This window comes from Pteropus vampyrus, unplaced genomic scaffold (genome assembly GCF_000151845.1).
Source record: "Pteropus vampyrus isolate Shadow unplaced genomic scaffold, Pvam_2.0 Scaffold358, whole genome shotgun sequence".
NCBI classification, from domain to species: Eukaryota; Metazoa; Chordata; class Mammalia; order Chiroptera; family Pteropodidae; genus Pteropus; species Pteropus vampyrus.
The window spans coordinates 1,425,770-1,444,000 of record NW_011889139.1 but is presented as its reverse complement, the minus strand read 5'-3'; the positions used below and the strand labels follow the sequence as shown (position 1 = coordinate 1,444,000).

Here is an 18,231-nt window from a genome sequence, read left to right as displayed (position 1 = left end):
CTTAAAGCCACAATTAATCCTCGTTCTCCTGCCCCCTCCACTTTATGCCCTACCACAGAGCAAGCACAGTGAGTTAAGTGCCTAAACTAATGGTTCTCACAACTTTCCTAGGTCGACACTATCAGAAATCTGATCAAAGCTATGGACCTTTTCCTAACAAAAATTCACCTTCACACAAAATCTTGTTTGCTTACGAGTTTGGGGTCTCTGAGGCCTTGCCATGAATTAGGTAAGACCTCTCTCATGGAGTTGACTCTCTGGGGAGGGCTTATATAGCTGCTGTCTTACTACTCCCTAAACCAGGCCTTTCCCCAGATACAGCTGTAGGATATTCTGCTTATCTAAATAAAAATTTTCTTCATTATATCGAATTTTTGGCAATGTCAAATTTTCTTTTATTTTAAAAATTATATGTGTTCTTGAACTTTTATTTGGACACTTCTGAAAATATTTGCAGAAAGCTCCCAAACTGTATCCTATGTTCCTGAAAATGGGGTAAAGCTGATTATAGCTAATGCACTTATACAAGAGTCAACATGCATTTTGTTCAGATATTTTTCTAAATAAAATAGAACAGTTTTACTAAGTGTAGTTAACACATTCTCCTTGAACTTAAATGACACTATTTTCCAAGTTCTAATAAAAGTCAGTAATTAGTTTTTATAGCCACTGATATAAGTATCCAAGCTAATACAACACATCCTTCCCTTTTAAGCCATAGCAGCCTCATTTAAATTTTTTCAAAAAGAATCACTGAATTTGCCTTTTTTCACTTTTGTAATTTTATTAATGAACTTTAAATGGATTCCGGTATTAATCCAGTATCCACAAGAGAGTTATAGTTTTTTTTTTTAAGCTGCGTTTTTTATTTTTTTGCAAGTTTTAAATTTTAAGATAATGAGAACTTGTGTTCCAAATAGAGAGATGAATGATGTATATTTAAAGATAAATAAGAGTTGGTCCCTGGCCAAGTGGCTAAAGACACCTAAATAAACAATTACAGTAGTATAATTGCTAGGTATGGAAACACGAGGGTACTTTATCTAAATTTAGAGGTGGTAATGGCGAGGACAGGGATCAAGGAAAACTTGTGAGATGATATTAGCAATGAAGTACCGAGGAGATAAGCAAGGAGGGAGAGGAAGGAGCATTCCACATAGGAGCCATTGAATAAAGACCCAGAAGGTAGAATATGATGATTTATGACAAATACTAGATCTGAATAGCTGCAGTTTGAGGTCATTTCCTTCAAGAGTCAACTGGAGACTTTAATTTTTTTTGTAAAATAGGAGTATATTTCTTTAGGGTATAGTTGTCAAAGAGAATAACAAGGTATAATTGTCTGTCCTATTCTTCATATCTCAGTCCGGAGATAAGAATATTTTTCAAGGATGAAGCTGGTGCAAGCTTCTGTATCTTTCAAGGATTCATTAAAGGCAGTTTGCCAAACTTAAGGATAAAGATGGTTATCCACTTTTGCTCCTGCCTGAAATCCCATTAAAATAAAAGTTAAAAAAAATTTTTTTAAAGCATAACCCACAAAAAAAAAAAAACCCACCAAAAAAATCAGGGAAGAAAACAGTAAGATAATTTTCTTGGAAAGCAGGTGGAAGAGTGATAAATGACTATGCAAGCCCAAGAAAAATGAATCATAAGCCATCTGTGGTAAACTTAGAATTAATACAGTTTAAATCACAGAATCAAAAAAAAAAAAACCCACCAAAAAAAGTCAGGGAAGAAAACAGTAAGATAATTTTCTTGGAAAGCAGGTGGAAGAGTAATAAATGACTATGCAAGCCCAAGAAAAATGAATCATAAGCCATCTGTGGTAAACTTAGAATTAATACAGTTTAAATCACAGAATCTCCAAAATGTTCAGACAGTAAAAAAGTTTTAATTTTAAAGAACTATCATCCTGAGAGCTAAAAGAAGATATTACATACATGAAACACAACAGTATATTTTAAGAGAAACATCTAAAGAACAAGAAAGAGTTGTTAGAAGTTAAAAATATGATCACAGCAATTAAAACACACACTACAAGGGTTAGATGATAAAGTTGAGAAAAATCTTTCATAAATAATAAGACAAAGAGATGAACAGTAGGAGAGAAAAGATAGTAATATTAGACAACCTGTTTAGAAGGTACAATATATGAATAACAGGAGCTCCCGAAAGTGAGAACAGGAATAGAGGGTAAGATACAATTAATGTAATAATTCAATAAACTTCCCAAGACTAACAGGCATGATTATCAGATTAAGAAGGCCCACCAAGAACATACTACAATGAATAAAAACTGACAAACACCAAGCGGCATCACTGAAATTTCAAAAACTGAAGACAAAGAAAAGATCCACAAGCTTCCAGAGAGGGGAAAAAAAAAGATCATGTACAAAGGATCAAGAATCAGAATGCCCTTCAGACTTATGAGCAATAACACAGGAAGCTTGAAAGTAATGAAAGAACGCCTTCGAAATTCTGAAGGAAAATTATTTCTAGTCTAAAATTCTAGACCCAATCAATTATTGATCAACTGTGAGAATAGGATAAAAATATTTTCAGACAGCAAGACCTCAAAATAATTACCTCCCAGAATAAATTAGAAAATAGATTTTATTTTACAAACACCAATGCAATAATTGATATAGGCAAGGATCACGAATGTATGTTAAAACTGTCGGATAAAAGGTTATGCAAAAACAAGATATTCTTGTGGTCTTAAAAACTTTACAGGAGAGGATTCAGGGAAGATAATGGAGTTGGAAGTACTAGGAATCTGTCTCCCCACCTAGAGAACAATTACACTGGAAGAATCTGCCTCATGTAACTATTTTGGACCTCTGAAATCTACTGAAGGCTTGCATCTTCAGGGGAAGACTTTGAAGATTAATTTTAATTTATTAGAGTCAATACCATTTCTTAGCACAGTAGCAGCTATCCATCCCCCAACCCCAGCCACATGGCAGACAATTGTGCACATGCTCCTGGAGCTCCTGCATACAGACTGCAGAAGCCAGAGTGAGCAAAAACAACCCTGTCCTCCAAATACTGGGGATCTGTGCTCTAACTGCTGCTTCTGATCAAAGAGGTACAGACCAAGAGGCAAGCAGCCTTTATTGTTGCACCTTTCCCAGTGTTGCAAGTCCCTCCCCCTTCAACTGAAGTGACTTCTAGGGAACTTACAGGACCAGTGCCCTTTTATCCCCTTCATTTTCCTCTTTTTCCCCTTTTGAGAGCCAGACACAAAACACTAGTACATTAAAAAACTGCATATACAGGGAAAAATTAGAAAGTGACTGAGTATGCCCAGAGAAAGACTCAGAAAAGACCTATGACCTTAACTTTATACCTCAGGTTGACCCTAAATAAGAGACAGCCTAAAACAGTCAAAAAACCAAAAGAACAATAAAAAATATCAAACTCTGGAAAGGAAGAGAATCTGATTTCTACAGTTACATTATTAGATTCAAATGTCCAGATTTCAACAAAATATCACAAGGCATACAAAGAAACAGGAAAGTATGGCCTATTCAAAGGAAAAAATTGTTCCTAAAAAATATGATGGCACATATACTAGACAAAGATGTTAAAACAACTGTCTAAAAGATAGTCAAAGAACTAAAGAAAGAAGTGGAGAAAGTCAAGAAAAGAATATCAGAACAAAATGAAAATATCATTAAAGAAATAGAAAACATAAAAAGAAACCAAAAAGAAATTCTGGAGCTGAAAAAGTATAATAACTGAAATGAAAAATTCAATAGCGGATTCAAAGGCAGATTTGAGCAAGCAGAAGAAAGAATTAAGGAATGTTAAGACAGGACATGGAAATTATCAAGTCAGAGAAACAGAAAGAAAATAAGATTGAAGGAAAGTGAACAGAGATTAAGGAATCTGTGAGACACCATCACACATACCAATATATGCAGTGTGAGACTCTCAGGAGGAAGAGAAAGAAGGAGCAGAGAGAATATTTAAAGACATAATGGTATACATTTTTGTATATTCGTATGTTTGCATGTGGAGATCCAGTTCTTTAAGCACATTTATTGGAAAGGCTGTCTTTAAATGGTCTTAGTACTCTTGTCAAATATCATTTGATTATATATACAAGGGTTTATTTCTGGGTTTTCTATTCTATTTCATTGGTCTATATATGTCTTTATTCCAGTACCACACTGTTTTGATTACTGTAGTTGGCTGCATGGGTGGAAAAGGCAAAGGTGGACAGTGAGGGTAAGGAAAGAACCAAATCCTCATCTTCCACAGTAGGACATCAATAGGTAATGCTTCCCAATGAAAAATCAAGATGTAGGAAAATGAGTATGTTATTTACAGACAAAAGGGTATAATAACAAATATATCAACTACAATAAATGAAAGTATGAAGGGGCTAGGGACTGCTGTTTTATTGTAACAAACTTTGTGGAACAATAGGACTTTTTAAACTATGTGCATGCATAACTTTGATGAAAATAAAAATGTAAAAAGTTCATTTCATAACGAAGAAACCAAAGATAAAGAATAGTGTGTAAAGTATGTATAATATGTATAAAAAATTGGCAGAAGGAGAATATATGAGCATTTGTTTGAATATGAATATAATCTGATAATAATTAAGAAATCAATAACTTTAAATTTAAATTACTATCACTACTATCAAGAAATTATAATAAGAAATTAATAATATTGCCTGCCTCTGGTGAAGGAAACTAGATGGCTGCAAGACAAAGTTAGGGCAGAGAATAACACTGTATATGCTTTTGTACATTTAAAATTTTGAACTATGTGGATGTATTACTTATGTACTAGCAACTGAAGATTTTAAATAAGTTTAATAAAAAGCTTTACCTAATTAATTCTATGCCATTCTGACTCCTTATCTCATATCTGCCTGAGCATTTAAGTAGACAACTAGCATGTCATTCACTTATTTATTAATATGTGTAATTGACTCTGTTATCTCCTCAATGAAGTTGGAAAAGTTATTATCTCTTCCAAGTGTTTTAGATCTACCACCCCCAACACCTCATAATGCTGTGTAAAGACTAGGCTTTTGCAGGCTGTGTTTCATAGGAATTCTAATGAACATTTGAGTTACAAAACATGAACCATAGGTTTACTTCAAATATTACTCCCTAGATACATTAAGAGGCCTCCAGGTAAAAAGTCATTTTGTGAATTCAAAAAGCTTTGGAATTATGAATCAATTCTTGCTCAAACTTATTTCATAGAACAGCTTTTAAAAAAAGCTAGAACTATGATTCAGGTGTGTCAGCTACCTTCTAAAGAGTCTTACAGATAAGAACAATTTCCTCTTTGAAGAATATTACTTGGGTTTTTTTGCTCCCAAGTCCTTTGGATGTTTTAAGGCATTGTACTTTATGCTACCTAGCAGAGAAATAAAACTGGAGAAATTTACAGGTTAAAGCAGAAATTCCTAATCCTCTTGGAGTTACAAAATCTTATGTGGTTTTAAGGAGAGTTTTAAGTTGAAAAAAACGAAGAACTCTCAAAAATTAGCTGCCCCAAGATGCATTAGATCAGATGAACTGCTTATAGCTGGAAGTTTTCAATGGAGTATCAGATAAAATAGTTTCAAATTAAGTGGAAAATTGGAGTATAAAATTCCTAAAGTACATTCTAAAAATTCCACTAAATTCTTGCTTTGTCGGAGCCAAGAATACCATTAAATGCTGACATGCAAAATACAAACAACCCAGCTATCTATCCTCTTGGTGCTAATCTACTGATATTACTATTATCAAAATTAAAAACTAATCAAGCTCCTATCAACCTACTACGCCCCCAACTTGTGAATACATACATAAATATGTGTATCAATTTATATAGCTAAGGACAGATTTGTCTACAAAAACAGAAGGTAATTTTTAGGTACTTCATTAGTGAGTGCACTCACTATTTCTATCATAGGAGGTAGCCAAGTATTCATAAATGAAACTTTATGAAATTTCCTGAAAAAGATTCTCCAAAACTGAGTATGCTTTTCAAATTTAACTCCATAAATTCATTTAGAATTTTCAAACTTTGTGTTATCATTTCAAAAGTGAAAATCATTTATACAAATTTATTCTCTCTGGGATAATAGCTTTATAACTAGTACTACCATGCAATTTCAATTCCTGTTGTCATATGATAAACATTACTATGGTTCCTTATAAAGGAGGGGGGTATGGCATGCTGAAAGGATGGTATGAGCCTACGTCCCAAAAAACATCATTGGAAGGCCAAACCAATTGGGACCATCAACCTTTGGGTAAAGCGCTTAATATCACTTGTTGAAGCCACTTTTGACTTGCTTCCTTAAATATCCTCAGACTAGATGACTTTATGATAGCTTGAATAAATAACAAATCGGTAACAAGAGAATTGTCTCATTTGTGCATACATACTAAGATTGATTGGTACTCCTAAGAACCTCTGCCCTATCAATCAGTTTCATAGTCCTTGTGTAAATGCAATGTCCTTATGACACTATCAGTTTCTTATCTAATAGCATCTTCACATAATCATTAGATTCAAGTAGTGAATACCCACTAAATTGTAAAATTAATGAAACAAAAAACTAGTTAAGCAATAATCTGTTAAAGTAGATAAATGAATACTTCCTTTAAAAATGTTATGTTACCTCAAAAGTTAAATAAATTTTGGGGGCCAATGAGTCTTTAGTGTTCATTCGCATCTTCATAATCTTATTGTTTTAAGAGTTTGGAAAGATGCTTAATGTATAGCTATTATTATTAATCTTTAAGAACATGTTAGGTACCGATATACCAACCATTTTTCCCAAATTGTAAAAAGATTCCTCCAATTGGAAATACTAAATTTCAATGTATTGTTCCAACAATTTTTATTTTAATTTATTTCTTTAACCAAGACTATTAGGATATTAATTTTTTAAAAAAAATTTTTAAGAAAAATACTAGCCCCAGACCTATTAAACCAGTCTATGTGACAGGTAAAAAAAAAAAAAAAATTCCTAGTTATTGACTGAAAAGGAAATAGAATTTTACATACTGATCTACACCTGAACCTGTACTTTAGAGAAGTCAGTATCAGATGAGGGAGTTCTGAGGCTGGCTTTCTTTCAAACTGCCAGTTCTTTGATATAACCTAGTCATTATTTGAACTATAAGTTCACTAAGCCAAATGCCATCATTTCCCAAACTTTCCTCACATTTCAAAAACAATTAAATCTTATGCTTGATATATTTCTATTCTGCACTGATAAATCCAAAACAAAACTTCTGCAACACAGGTTAATATTTTGCCTTTGACATTTTTCATATGCCCACTTTACAATGCTTGTTAATTATTCTTGGATTCACAACAGTCCTCCTATTATTAGAAATGAGGAAAATGAGGCAAAAGAAGTGGGGAGACTTGCTACTTTTTAACAAGCAGGCACCTACCTGGACACGGCTGTTGCTGTCCTGTTCTATGTTAGACCACAATGCTTTCCTTAAAAGTGCCTGTCAAAAAGGCAGCACGGAAATCCTCATCACAGACATCCAAGGCATTCCCACCAAGAAGAGACAAGTCAGAGAATTCCTACCACCCAGGAAGAAGAAACCATGTAATGAAAGTAAGCATGCTTCTCAACCTGCACTATGGGGCTGGGAGAGAAAAATGAATGGAAATTAAAAAAAAAAAAAAAAGCGAGATTAAAAGGACCAACTTCTGAGACTGAGGACCAAGTTATTAGGTTTATTCCACTCACTGGGAAATTACAGAAACTGCTTAAGTAGAAATGAAATCAATCATTAAGTTCTAGGGTCTTTTGGTTTCAGTCTTAAATTTAAACCCCAAAACAAAAATATCTGAAATTAAAGTATTTCCCCTACCGGAGCAGCTATATTCTTATATGTTTCTATAAAACCCGCAGGCCTACATGGAGTCCCTGGTATTTAGAGCTGATTGCAAGTGTCCACGAGTGTCTACTTTCCCGTGTCCAAATCCAAAAATAATGTTGGCGCTGACCCGGGCAGGACCTTGACTCACATTTCCCTCTGAAATCATTAGCCTCACTTCACCTTCCGACGTCCTCTCTCCAACAGCTTCCCTTGATCAGTATGGCAAACGGAAAGTAGAGAGTAACAACAGGCACATAAATTTTACTACGTCCCCAAGAGAAAACGAAATAAAACTCTAAGAGCTAGAACTGGCCCTTGCTCCCACCATGTTAAAAAAGACACAGCGAGAGCAAAAGAAGCCCGGGTCTCTGCTCCCCACACTTCACTCTGCAAGAGAGAGTTAGAAGACTTCAATGCAACTGGACCCAACCCTTAACATAACCTTCCCACGTGGGTCTTCTCTCTCTCCCGAGCGCAAGGTCGCATTGGAGAGACCAGAGGAAGGAATCTGACCACGCCGAGGTTGGGGCGGGAGGAGTGGAGGGGCGAGCTCCAGGCAGACATCCCAGCCCCTTCCTAGAGGCCCTGAGCTGTATTCCTAGTTCTGGTGTCTGAGCTTCCACCTCCAGAGACCTTAGGCCCCTCCACATCTCTCCAGAGGGGAACTCGAGGACCCGGGGCTGCAGGGAGGGTTGGGCTGCCTGGCACCTGGTCGGGACTGGATGGAGCCCGGGCCGCGTGCGGGCGGAAGATGGGAGCCGGCCCCCTGCTGCCGCCGCCCCTCCCCAGGCCCCATCCTCTCCGGGTCCCAGATCACAGACTCTGAGGCGGCCCTCACCTCCAGGCGGCGACGTCTGCGGTCCCGCGGTCCCGGAGCCCCTGCGCGGAGGTGGTGCAGGGCGGGAGGAGATGCCGGGAGCTCCGACGATGGCTGACAGGCGCGCAGCCCCGGGCCGGCCCAGCACACGGGGAAGGGGCGGGGCTTCAAGGGAGCCAGCCCACCCACGCCCCGCCCCTGCCTCCCACCTCAGCGGGCAAGCCCCATGAGGTGACTATGTCCGGGGTTACTCGAGGCCGTTCACCTCCGACCCCGCTCAGGGCTGTGGCGCGGTCTGGCAGGCAGAGAGGCAAGGCACGGGCCGCGAGGGCCAGGCGACAGCCAATGGGAGAGCGGCGCGGGGCGGGGCAACGTGAGGCGATGCGGATGGTCCGAGCGCCGCTCTGCCATTCCCGACCAAGCGGCAAGAGGGCGGGCGGGTTCCGGCGGGTCGTGGCGCTCCCGTCCTGGCCTTCACCGCTCTTTCTGCCGAGGTGGTTGCAGGGCTAGCCGGCCGGCTCCCCCTCCTGGTGAACATGGGAGTGGGAGAAATGGCCTTGCATGCACCTCCCATCGGAGAAAGAGGCGTCCGGGGCCAGCTTGTGTGTAACGAGAGCCCAGAACCAAGAAGGACTGTGTAGGATAGTTGGTGTGCGGGCCTCGTAAGGACCTTTTCGTGTTCAGTCCTAACGCCCTGAAGAGGTGGGTACTGCATCTGTGAATTGCTCAGGATTACACAGGCTGATTTCTAAGTTAGTGCAGGGTTACTGACCCGTATTCTGAAACAACATAACCAGCCTCCCTTGGCTTGGTCCTCAGACCCAAAACAGCCCTCCTCAGAGGAATCTGAGATGCTGGATCCTGGAGTATTGAGAGGAAGCCTCAGTAAATGAAGCTCAGTAAGAAGGGCAGAGTGCCAAAGCACAACAGTCTTTTCTGCCTGCCCTGAACACGGAAAATAGATGGCAGTATATTGCTGACTGCTTGGATTGGAGCGTGCCTCGCAACTGCCACTGTGGTTACACTAAGGCTTTGAGAAGAAGCCAACAAATTTCTCCAGTTTTGCCAGTTATTTCACAGCAAGACTTGCACGGTGGCTGTGTGTTGAAAATAAATAGGAATTGGAAAGAGTCCCAACACATAATACAACTACTGGGCAAGAGAAAAAGAGAATAGGAGAAAATTGCACTTCGGAAGACTGGAGTGAGTTTAATCCCTTCCAAGGATTTGCTGGAGCACCCAGAGTCCTTTCTGATCCTTACACAAGCTTGTGCTAAAGGCCAAGAGAGATACAGAGGATGTGATTTGGTGGGAAATTCTATGCAAGAGGGCAAACAGAGTAGAGTAGAGTAGAATACTTTATAGAGTAGAAATACACACCTGAGGTTATAAGTTTTGGGGTGGAAGTAGAGACAGAAAGATAGGAATACTGGTCAATAAGAAACAATATTCATCTAGGAGCCCTCATAATACCACTAGGTGGTGGCTTCTCCAAGAGTTTATCAACCTAAGATAATAGGGACTAGAAACAAATTTGGAAAGATGTCGACTTTACAGAGCAGTGACTCACATTTCACAATAGCTGTTTCTGTCATTTCTGTCATTGGATGTATCTGTCAGTTGAACAAAGATAGGAAATCAGAACTTAATTAGACACAACTTCCTGATTTAACAAGATGTTTGATTTGGCAGAATGAAAAAAAAAAAAAATAGGCCTGGGAAGAGGGAAGTTTTACCTCTCCCTAATAGTGCTCTCTGAACTGACCTGAAGAAAGTGACTTTGGAAAGGACTAAAATTCTTGATGTTACCTCTTTTTATTTTTCATTTACCTTTTCCAGTTTCTATTAAGTAATAGGAACTCTAACCTCAAGAGTTCTTCTTAATGGTTTTTGCTGTTTATCAGCCTTAGAAGCACTGCAAAACCAGGAGGTTATCCTCAAAAACTGTCCTTATGTGAAACTTCAGCAAGACCTTACATGTCCTGATTTTGACCTCACTGAATGTTTGAAGTAATTAAACTCCCTAAAGAACTACCCAAGGAAAGACCTTATAAAAGAAAATGAAGGATGAGTTAGGACACACCAAGACCACTTACAGAGGATTGAATAATCTAATTATTATCATCAAATGTTAAGATAAATGGGCAGAGAATGGGACGAGAGCTGTGTCTTTAAGATGATACACTTAGAATTTCAATAACTTGTAAGTGTTGTGTTATTTGGTACATGCCACAACCTGCTATAGGCTCTTTACAGCAGTTCCATGAGTTCTTGCCACACAGCCATTATGTCTGTAAGAAGCAAAGGGTGGAGAGAACTTACTATACGAGACTAACAGGTGGAAGAGAAGGGAGTGAGTAGAACATTTCTAGAAGGTGAAACTAGACGGCTATAATGAGCTGAATTGTGTCCCAAAATTCATATGTTTAAGTCCTAACCCCCACTATCTCACAATGTGAATATATTTAGAGATACGATCTTTAAAGGGGAAATTAAAATGATGTCATTAGGGTGGGCCTTAATTCCAAATGACTGGTGTCCTTATAAAAAGAGGAGATTAGGATTAGAAACACAGAGGAAAGACCATCTGTGAATCACAAATTGATAGAGCATTTGCCAGAATTGTGGCTCTTATGCTGGAGAAGACAGCCATCTATAAGCCAAAAAGAGAAGCTTCAGAAGAAACGAACTCTGCTGACACCTTGATATTGGACTTACAGCCTCCAGAACTGTGAAGAAATAAATTTCTGTTGTTTAAGCCAGGGACCACCAACCCCTGGGCCACTGACTGGTAGTGGTCTGTGGCCTGTTAGGAACCAGGGCCCACAGCATGATGTGAGTGGCATGCAAGCAAGTGGAAGCTTCATTTATATTTCCAGCCGCTCCTCAGCTCCACCTCAGATCATCAGGCATTAGATTCTTATAGGAGCACGAACTCTATTGTGAACTGTGCATGCAAAGGATCTAGGTTGTGCATTCTTTATGAAAATCTAATGCCTGATGATCTGAGGTGGAGCTGAGGAGGTGATGCTAGTACTGGGAAGCTGCTGCAAATACAGATTAATATTAGCAGAGAGGTTTGACTACACAGAGACCATAATAAATCAACTGCTTGCAGACTCATATCAAAATCCTATCGGTGAGTGGCAAAAGGCAATTAAGTTGCATCTGGTGGCAGGCTTTGTAGTGGCAAGTGAGTTGATGTATTTCAATTGTACAGCTGTATCTGGTGGCATCTGATTCTGCATTACGGTGAGTTGTATAATTATTTCATCATATGTTACAATGTAATAATAACAGAAATGTAATGCGCTTGAATCATCCTGAAACTATCCCTCCAACACCTGGTCCATAGAAAAATTGCCTTCCATGGAACTGGTCCCTATGCCAAAAACGTTGGGGACTGCTGGTTTAAGCCACCCAGTCTGTGGTACTTTATTATGGGAGCCCTAGAAAACTAATACAAGGTTCCAAATATCAAACTAAACACCAAAACAGAGTATCTATGCTTTGCTCCTTAGATGATAAGCCATGTAAATTTTATAAGAGCCATAGATAGGAGAGGATAAATTCTCAAAAATGAATAAGCCCAGAAATACATAAATAGTATGTGTGTCACTGTCCAGGCCATATTGGCACTCACAGGTTTTTCAAGACGGTCGTGTAAAGGTATCAAGTATTTATCCTGAACATTACAGCTATCTTCCAATCTTAAAGATGATCTCTAATATTGTGTATCACTATAATTGAAAATAAATTTTTAAAAAATTGAGAAAAGAAAAGATGGTCTTTCACCCTATTGTGGGGAAAAAAAGAAAAGTCTGAGGGGTCCCTATCTTTAAGGTGATTACAGTCTAGTGGGAAATACAAAACTAAACACGAAAACAGAGTGTATATATCTTGCTCCTTAGATGATAAGCCATGTGAATTTTATAAGAGCCATAAATGGGAGAGGATAAATTCTCTAAAATGAGTCAGCCCAGAAATATATAAATAGTATGTGTATCACTGTCCAGGCCACATGGGCACTTTATTGTCTATTCTACTTTATGGCAGTGTTTCTAAAAGTCTGTTCCACCAGAGCCCCTGAGACAGAATCACTAGGTGCTTGTTTAAAATGCAGATTCCCAGCCTCACTTCAGACTCTTTTTTGAGCAGTAATTATTCACCCTCAAGTTTGAGAACAATAGTTTAGGGTTTATTCTTATTGTTCCTCTCTTTGCTGCTAGTGTCTCTCGATAAACAGCAATGCTTCCTACACTTGCCCTTCCAAGATAGGAAAGTATTATCAGGTCAGACCAGAAGTGACCAAGAGAGGGAAGAAAGTGCCGTAATAAAAAATGGAACAATGAAGAGCCCCTTGTCCTGGTGGCTGACATATTTCCAAATTCCTTAAGTAGCAAGGTCAGTGATCAACCTTTAGGACAGAGGACAGAGGAAATACTGGGATGTTATTTCCTACTGGTCCCCAATATATAACATACACTCTAATCTGGCTTCTAATTCTTGCCATGCTTATTCTTACCTTTGTTTATGCTGACAAACTCGTCCTTCCTCCCTTCTAACTTTCTGAATCTTTCTAGTCCTTGGAAGTCCCCTGTTCTCTAAGATCTCTTTACTTCTCCAGCTTCTACTGATCTGTCTCTCCTCTGAATTCCTGTAGCAATCTGGTCACCACCACACAGTTCTGCATTTATTAGGCTCTAATTTTTTGTGTGTATGTTGGTTTTATCTCCAGTTAACTTTAAGAATCTGAAAGCTAGCAAGCATTTCTTATAGTTTGGTACTGTCCTCTATAACTCTTAGAGTAGGGCTAGGTATGGCTATTAGTAAGTGCTTCATTGACTGAAATAAAGATTAGCTCTGTACCTGAGAGGCCACACTGCTCCTGATGTCTGCTTATCCATCTTCACATCACCTCTAGGAGGCAAAGTATTCTAAGTAGAACACTTAGCTGCTTTAAAGATGGACAGACTTCATCAAGAAAATCAGTTCACTGATGAGAATTGTGGCTCCAGTCATGAGACAGAGAAAAACAAGACACAGAGGCCTTTATCTGAACACTATGTTCCTTTGCTCCAGTCAACCATTCAAGTTCATCCAGAGCTAAGAGCCTGGGAACTTCATACCATGAGGTCAGAAAATGTCCTCGGGGAGGCCACTTTTTCAGTCCTGATGATGAAAGGTAGAATTGCACAAGAAAGGACAGAGTTCATAGTGGAGGTCCACCACGATGTTTTCACATGGACACTTGGGTTTTCACAAGGCGTTTCAGTTCTCTCTCCTTTCCTATTATCTAATAATGAACACTTCCAGTCCCTATCTATACTATCTATATTTGGCAGTCACTAAATCTTAGGTGAAACGCCTTATTATCTAATAATGAACACTTCCAGTCCCTATCTATACTATCTATATTTGGCAGTCACTAAATCTTAGGTGAAACGCTTCTTCTACAACATCTCCAATACCTTTTTTTTTTTTTTTAATCTTCCTAAGTCCAACACACCTCACAACTAAATACCTAGAGAAAGTGCCCTTTTACCTAAAGGCAGGAAAATGGACAACATGACTCCTTGTCCTACCCAGTCTGGGGATTCTGGTAAGTTCACTTTCTGCTCCTGTCCTCACCTTCTCTTCAGACTTCTCTAGTGTCTTCATTACTCCTATTTCAGACTAAGTTTTTTCCTGCTACATGTTTGGGCCTCCACCTGTCTACTCCAAATACCCTCCCTCTCCATTGTTATTTTTATCTATGAAACACAATACATAATAAAATACAACATTAATCATTTTCATAGAGCCTTTACTTTTTTCAAGGAAAACTGAGCCACTGCTCAACTTCCTTTTATCCTTTTAATCGTCAGTCTTAAAGTTTTCCTATGTTATAGGAAGAGTTCACAATGTCCCTATCTTTCTTTTTAATCTCGTGTCTGGCTAGAATACTAGCCCTGCAGGTAGAAAGCTATTTCCCTAACACAAGTCTTGTGAATCAGTAGACCTGCTATGCTGATGTGCCACATTTTCTTAACAAAAATAAAAAAGAAGGATATAGGAAACCAAAAATAAATAAAAATAAAATGTAGTTTAAATAAATGACTGAGATAGCCATAGTTATTTGAATAGCATAGTTTTGGGGGTGAATACAGGCAAGGAGAACTGAAAAGAACTGATTCTTGGTATTGGCAGTCTAAGCCAGATACCTCGAGAGCAGCAGGAACATTGCCTTCTCTGTGTTCTGTATTGCAAAGAGCTCCAACTCTTTAATCAGATAGACCAGGCTTTAAATCCTGACTGTCACTAATTAGCTCTGTGCCCTTGAGCAAATGACCCCCTTTCTGAGCCTCAGTTTCCTTTTCTATAAAACTGAGGTATAATATCTACTTTGCAAAGTTGTGTTTTGGACTAAATGTTATAATCAAAATGTAAAGTTTCTAACACAAAGCTTGGAACACAGTAGGCAAATTGAAAATATTACTTCCCCCTTTCTCTCTGTGCCTCTCTCCATTTCCTACTAGTGTTCAGTACAGGAACAAAATATTCTATGGATGCTCACTTGATTCAGGAATGACCGTGTTATTAAATTTACCACCCACTCTATCCTGGGCCAATATTCCCAAGGTAATAGAGTGTGTGGTCAGGGACCTAGGGATAATCTGAATCCTCTACCTTTACTTGGAGAGAGCAAATAAACAGAGGTGACTGTGGCCTGAGCTTCTGAGAACCAACTGAAGGGTTGGCACTGTGAGGGTATGCCTGGCCCTGTTCAGTCCCATGATTGTGCCACACTGAAAAGACTCTGGCCGCTTAGACAAGGATGTGGAACAACAGGAACTTTCATATACTGCAGATTGGAGTGTAAATGGGGACACTTCTTAGAAAACAGTTTGGCATTAATTAATAAAGCAGAACATATCCTGCATATGCTATAACCCAGCTTCCATTTCTGGATTTATACTCTGGAGAAACTTTCAAATGTTCCCCAGGACCATTGTTCATTATGGCCCCAAACTGGAAATAACCCAATGTCTCTCAGCAGTAAAATGCATAAAGAAATTATGGTACATTCATATAATGAAATAGTATAAAGCAATGAGAATGAACAAACTATTGCTACATGAAACGAAAGGATGAATTTTAGACATAATGTTAAGAAGAAGAAAAAAAGCCAGACAAAAGTATGTTATATAAAGTTCAAAAATAGGCAAAACTCATTTATGATGGTAAAAATCTGAAAAATGGTTAGGGTGGTGGGTAGTGACTGAGAGAGGCTACAAAGAGAGAAGTATTCACTTTGTGCTTGCTTTAAAATCCATAGGGTCTGAAAGGCAAGGGGTGCCAGAAGCAGGCACGTGGGACACCTGAACCCAGAGCAGAGGCTGTGCTTTCCCCACACTGGGACTTTCCTGACACACCAAATCCTTGTCCCTGCCCAGTGCGAGCACTGACGTCCACTATCCTCGTGTCTGCCACCACCTAACACTTGAGAGAAGTTTTATACAAGGGTAACAAGATGTTCAATTACAATAGGCCCAGTGCAGGGAGGCTTCCTGCTGGACAGTAAGGTAGTGGGCACCCCTACCTGTGGGGACTTCCTCCGGAAGCAATCGGTCACCCTGCCCAGCTCCAAGTTCCACCAGAATTAGCAATTCAAGGGCGAGCTGGCCCCAGCTCTGAGCTCTCAGGATAGCCACTTCCGAAGCCACTTTTTCTCTGAAAGGGGCTAGCGGCTGCTGCCCATATAGAAGCGGCTGGGGAGTGGTCAGGTCAACTCCAGCCACTACAAGCAGCAGCTATGCCGCCTCCTCGAGAATGGCGCCTGTAAGTGCGGGGACGAGTGCCAGTTCGCGCATGACATCCATGAATTCCGAAGCCTGACTCGCCACCCCAAGTACCAGATGGAGCTGTGCCGCACCTTCCACACCATCGGCTTTTGCCTATATAGGCCCCACTGCCACTTCACCCAAAACGCCGAGGAGCTTCGGAAGTGGCCATCCCGAGGGCCCGGGACCTATCGGCTAACTGTTCCCGCCTCCTGCATGGCTCTAGCTTTGCTGGGTTTCGCAGTGCTGCCGCCACCACCGCTGTCCCGGGGCTGCTGAACAGCCGCATGTCCATCACCCCACCCCACCATCCTGAATGCCGATAACTTCCTGGTCTCCCCAACCCTGCCCGCTTGTACCAATAACCCCTTTGCCTTCTCCAGCCAAGATCGGCTGAGCCTCTTTGCCCCCAGCATGAGGCTTCCCGGGGGTGGCTCCCGGATCACCTTCCTCTTCCGACCCATGTCCGAGTCCGCTCGCATGTTTGACTCTCCCCCCATACCCCCCAGCCCTCAGGATTCTCTCTCAAACCAGGAGGGCTACCTGAGCAGCTTCTGCAGCAGCCAGTGGCTCAGACTCCCCCACCTTAGACAACTCAAGATGCCTGCCCATTTTCAGCTGATTTCCATGTAAAATGACTAAACCAGGATAGGGAGGGACCCCCTGCCCACTCCACACTATCATCCACCCCATACTCACATCCCCTACCTTCACCTCCCTACCCTACAACCCCTATGTTAACAATGTCAAGCTTGACCCATTTCTCTCAGAACCTTATAGTGCCTCTCCCTCTCCCCCCTTTTCACCCTCTAACTGGAGTCCCCCTCCTTGAGTTTATAGCCCACTTACCATGCATAACAGACAAGTCCCATATCTTTCAGTAGATGCCTTTTTGTCTGCTTAAGCCTTAAGAGCGAAATCACAAAAGAAAAAGCAGTAACAGTTTACAGAAGGTACTTAGTGCCTTGTAATCTAACTTTGTCACAGTGACTACATTGCTTCTTCAGCGCCAGAGGGCACCTGTGGGCGTTCTGGAGCTTCTGCCCCAGGGGAGCAAGACCAGTAGCTCCCTCCACTGGCCATACAACTAACTGTACCTTCCCTTATTCAGTCTCCTACACATTTTCTCTCCTTTTCCCAGTACCACCCTATACCATACCCCTTTGGAGAGTTGTTGCCAAACCTAGGTTTTGCGGGGAACCTATCTTGACATTCAAAACCTTTTTCTTCCCGCACTGAACCTCTTGATGAGTCTTGCCTGGGTTGGTGTAGGTCTACAGGAAGGAAAACCGAAAAAGTGGATGAAGAATGTGATATAAGCAGAACTTTGTGATTTAATTTCTTTTCTTTTTTCTTTTTTTTTTGTAAGTGGGAAGGAAAGGAAAGCTAGATGGACTATGAGAGGCTTGATTTTGGGGCTAAAGTTCCCTAGTTCATATGAGACATCTAAAAAAAAAAGAAAAGAAAAAAAGCTAAAAAAAAAGAAACATGTAAGGAGTGATAGTTCATTGGTATTCATTCCACATACAGTATCTGTGTAAAACGATTTCCCATAGAAGTAGCTTTAATGGTTTTTGCTCTAGAATACCATAGGTCTCTCCTTAGAACATTCATGTCATGCTTTCTCTCCTGGGTTTTAAACTTCATATAACTTTCAGAAATTGGAGAGCAAGTTTTGCTTGTCACTGCACATCAATATAAAAAAGCTCATTTAATT

At 40.1% G+C, this 18,231-nt stretch overlaps 1 protein-coding gene and 1 pseudogene across 7 annotated transcripts in view; one reads left to right on the top strand and one right to left on the bottom strand.

Moving 5' to 3' along the window:
• The window catches only part of ACACA (acetyl-CoA carboxylase alpha), a 242,740-nt gene that overhangs the window by 196,063 nt on the left and 28,446 nt on the right, over window positions 1-18,231 (bottom strand). For 2 of the 7 annotated variants that reach the window (XM_011379396.2, XM_011379398.2), the window contains exon 1: window positions 8,713-8,862. The exons of 4 other annotated variants lie outside the window; for them this stretch is intronic. The gene's annotated coding sequence lies outside the window, so the exon portion shown is untranslated. Of the gene's footprint in view, window positions 1-7,433; window positions 7,573-8,712; window positions 8,863-18,231 lie in introns of those variants that run through there. One more of the 7 variants, XM_011379397.2, reaches the window with a different exon arrangement.
• Window positions 16,140-17,136, top strand: LOC105304994 (annotated as a pseudogene).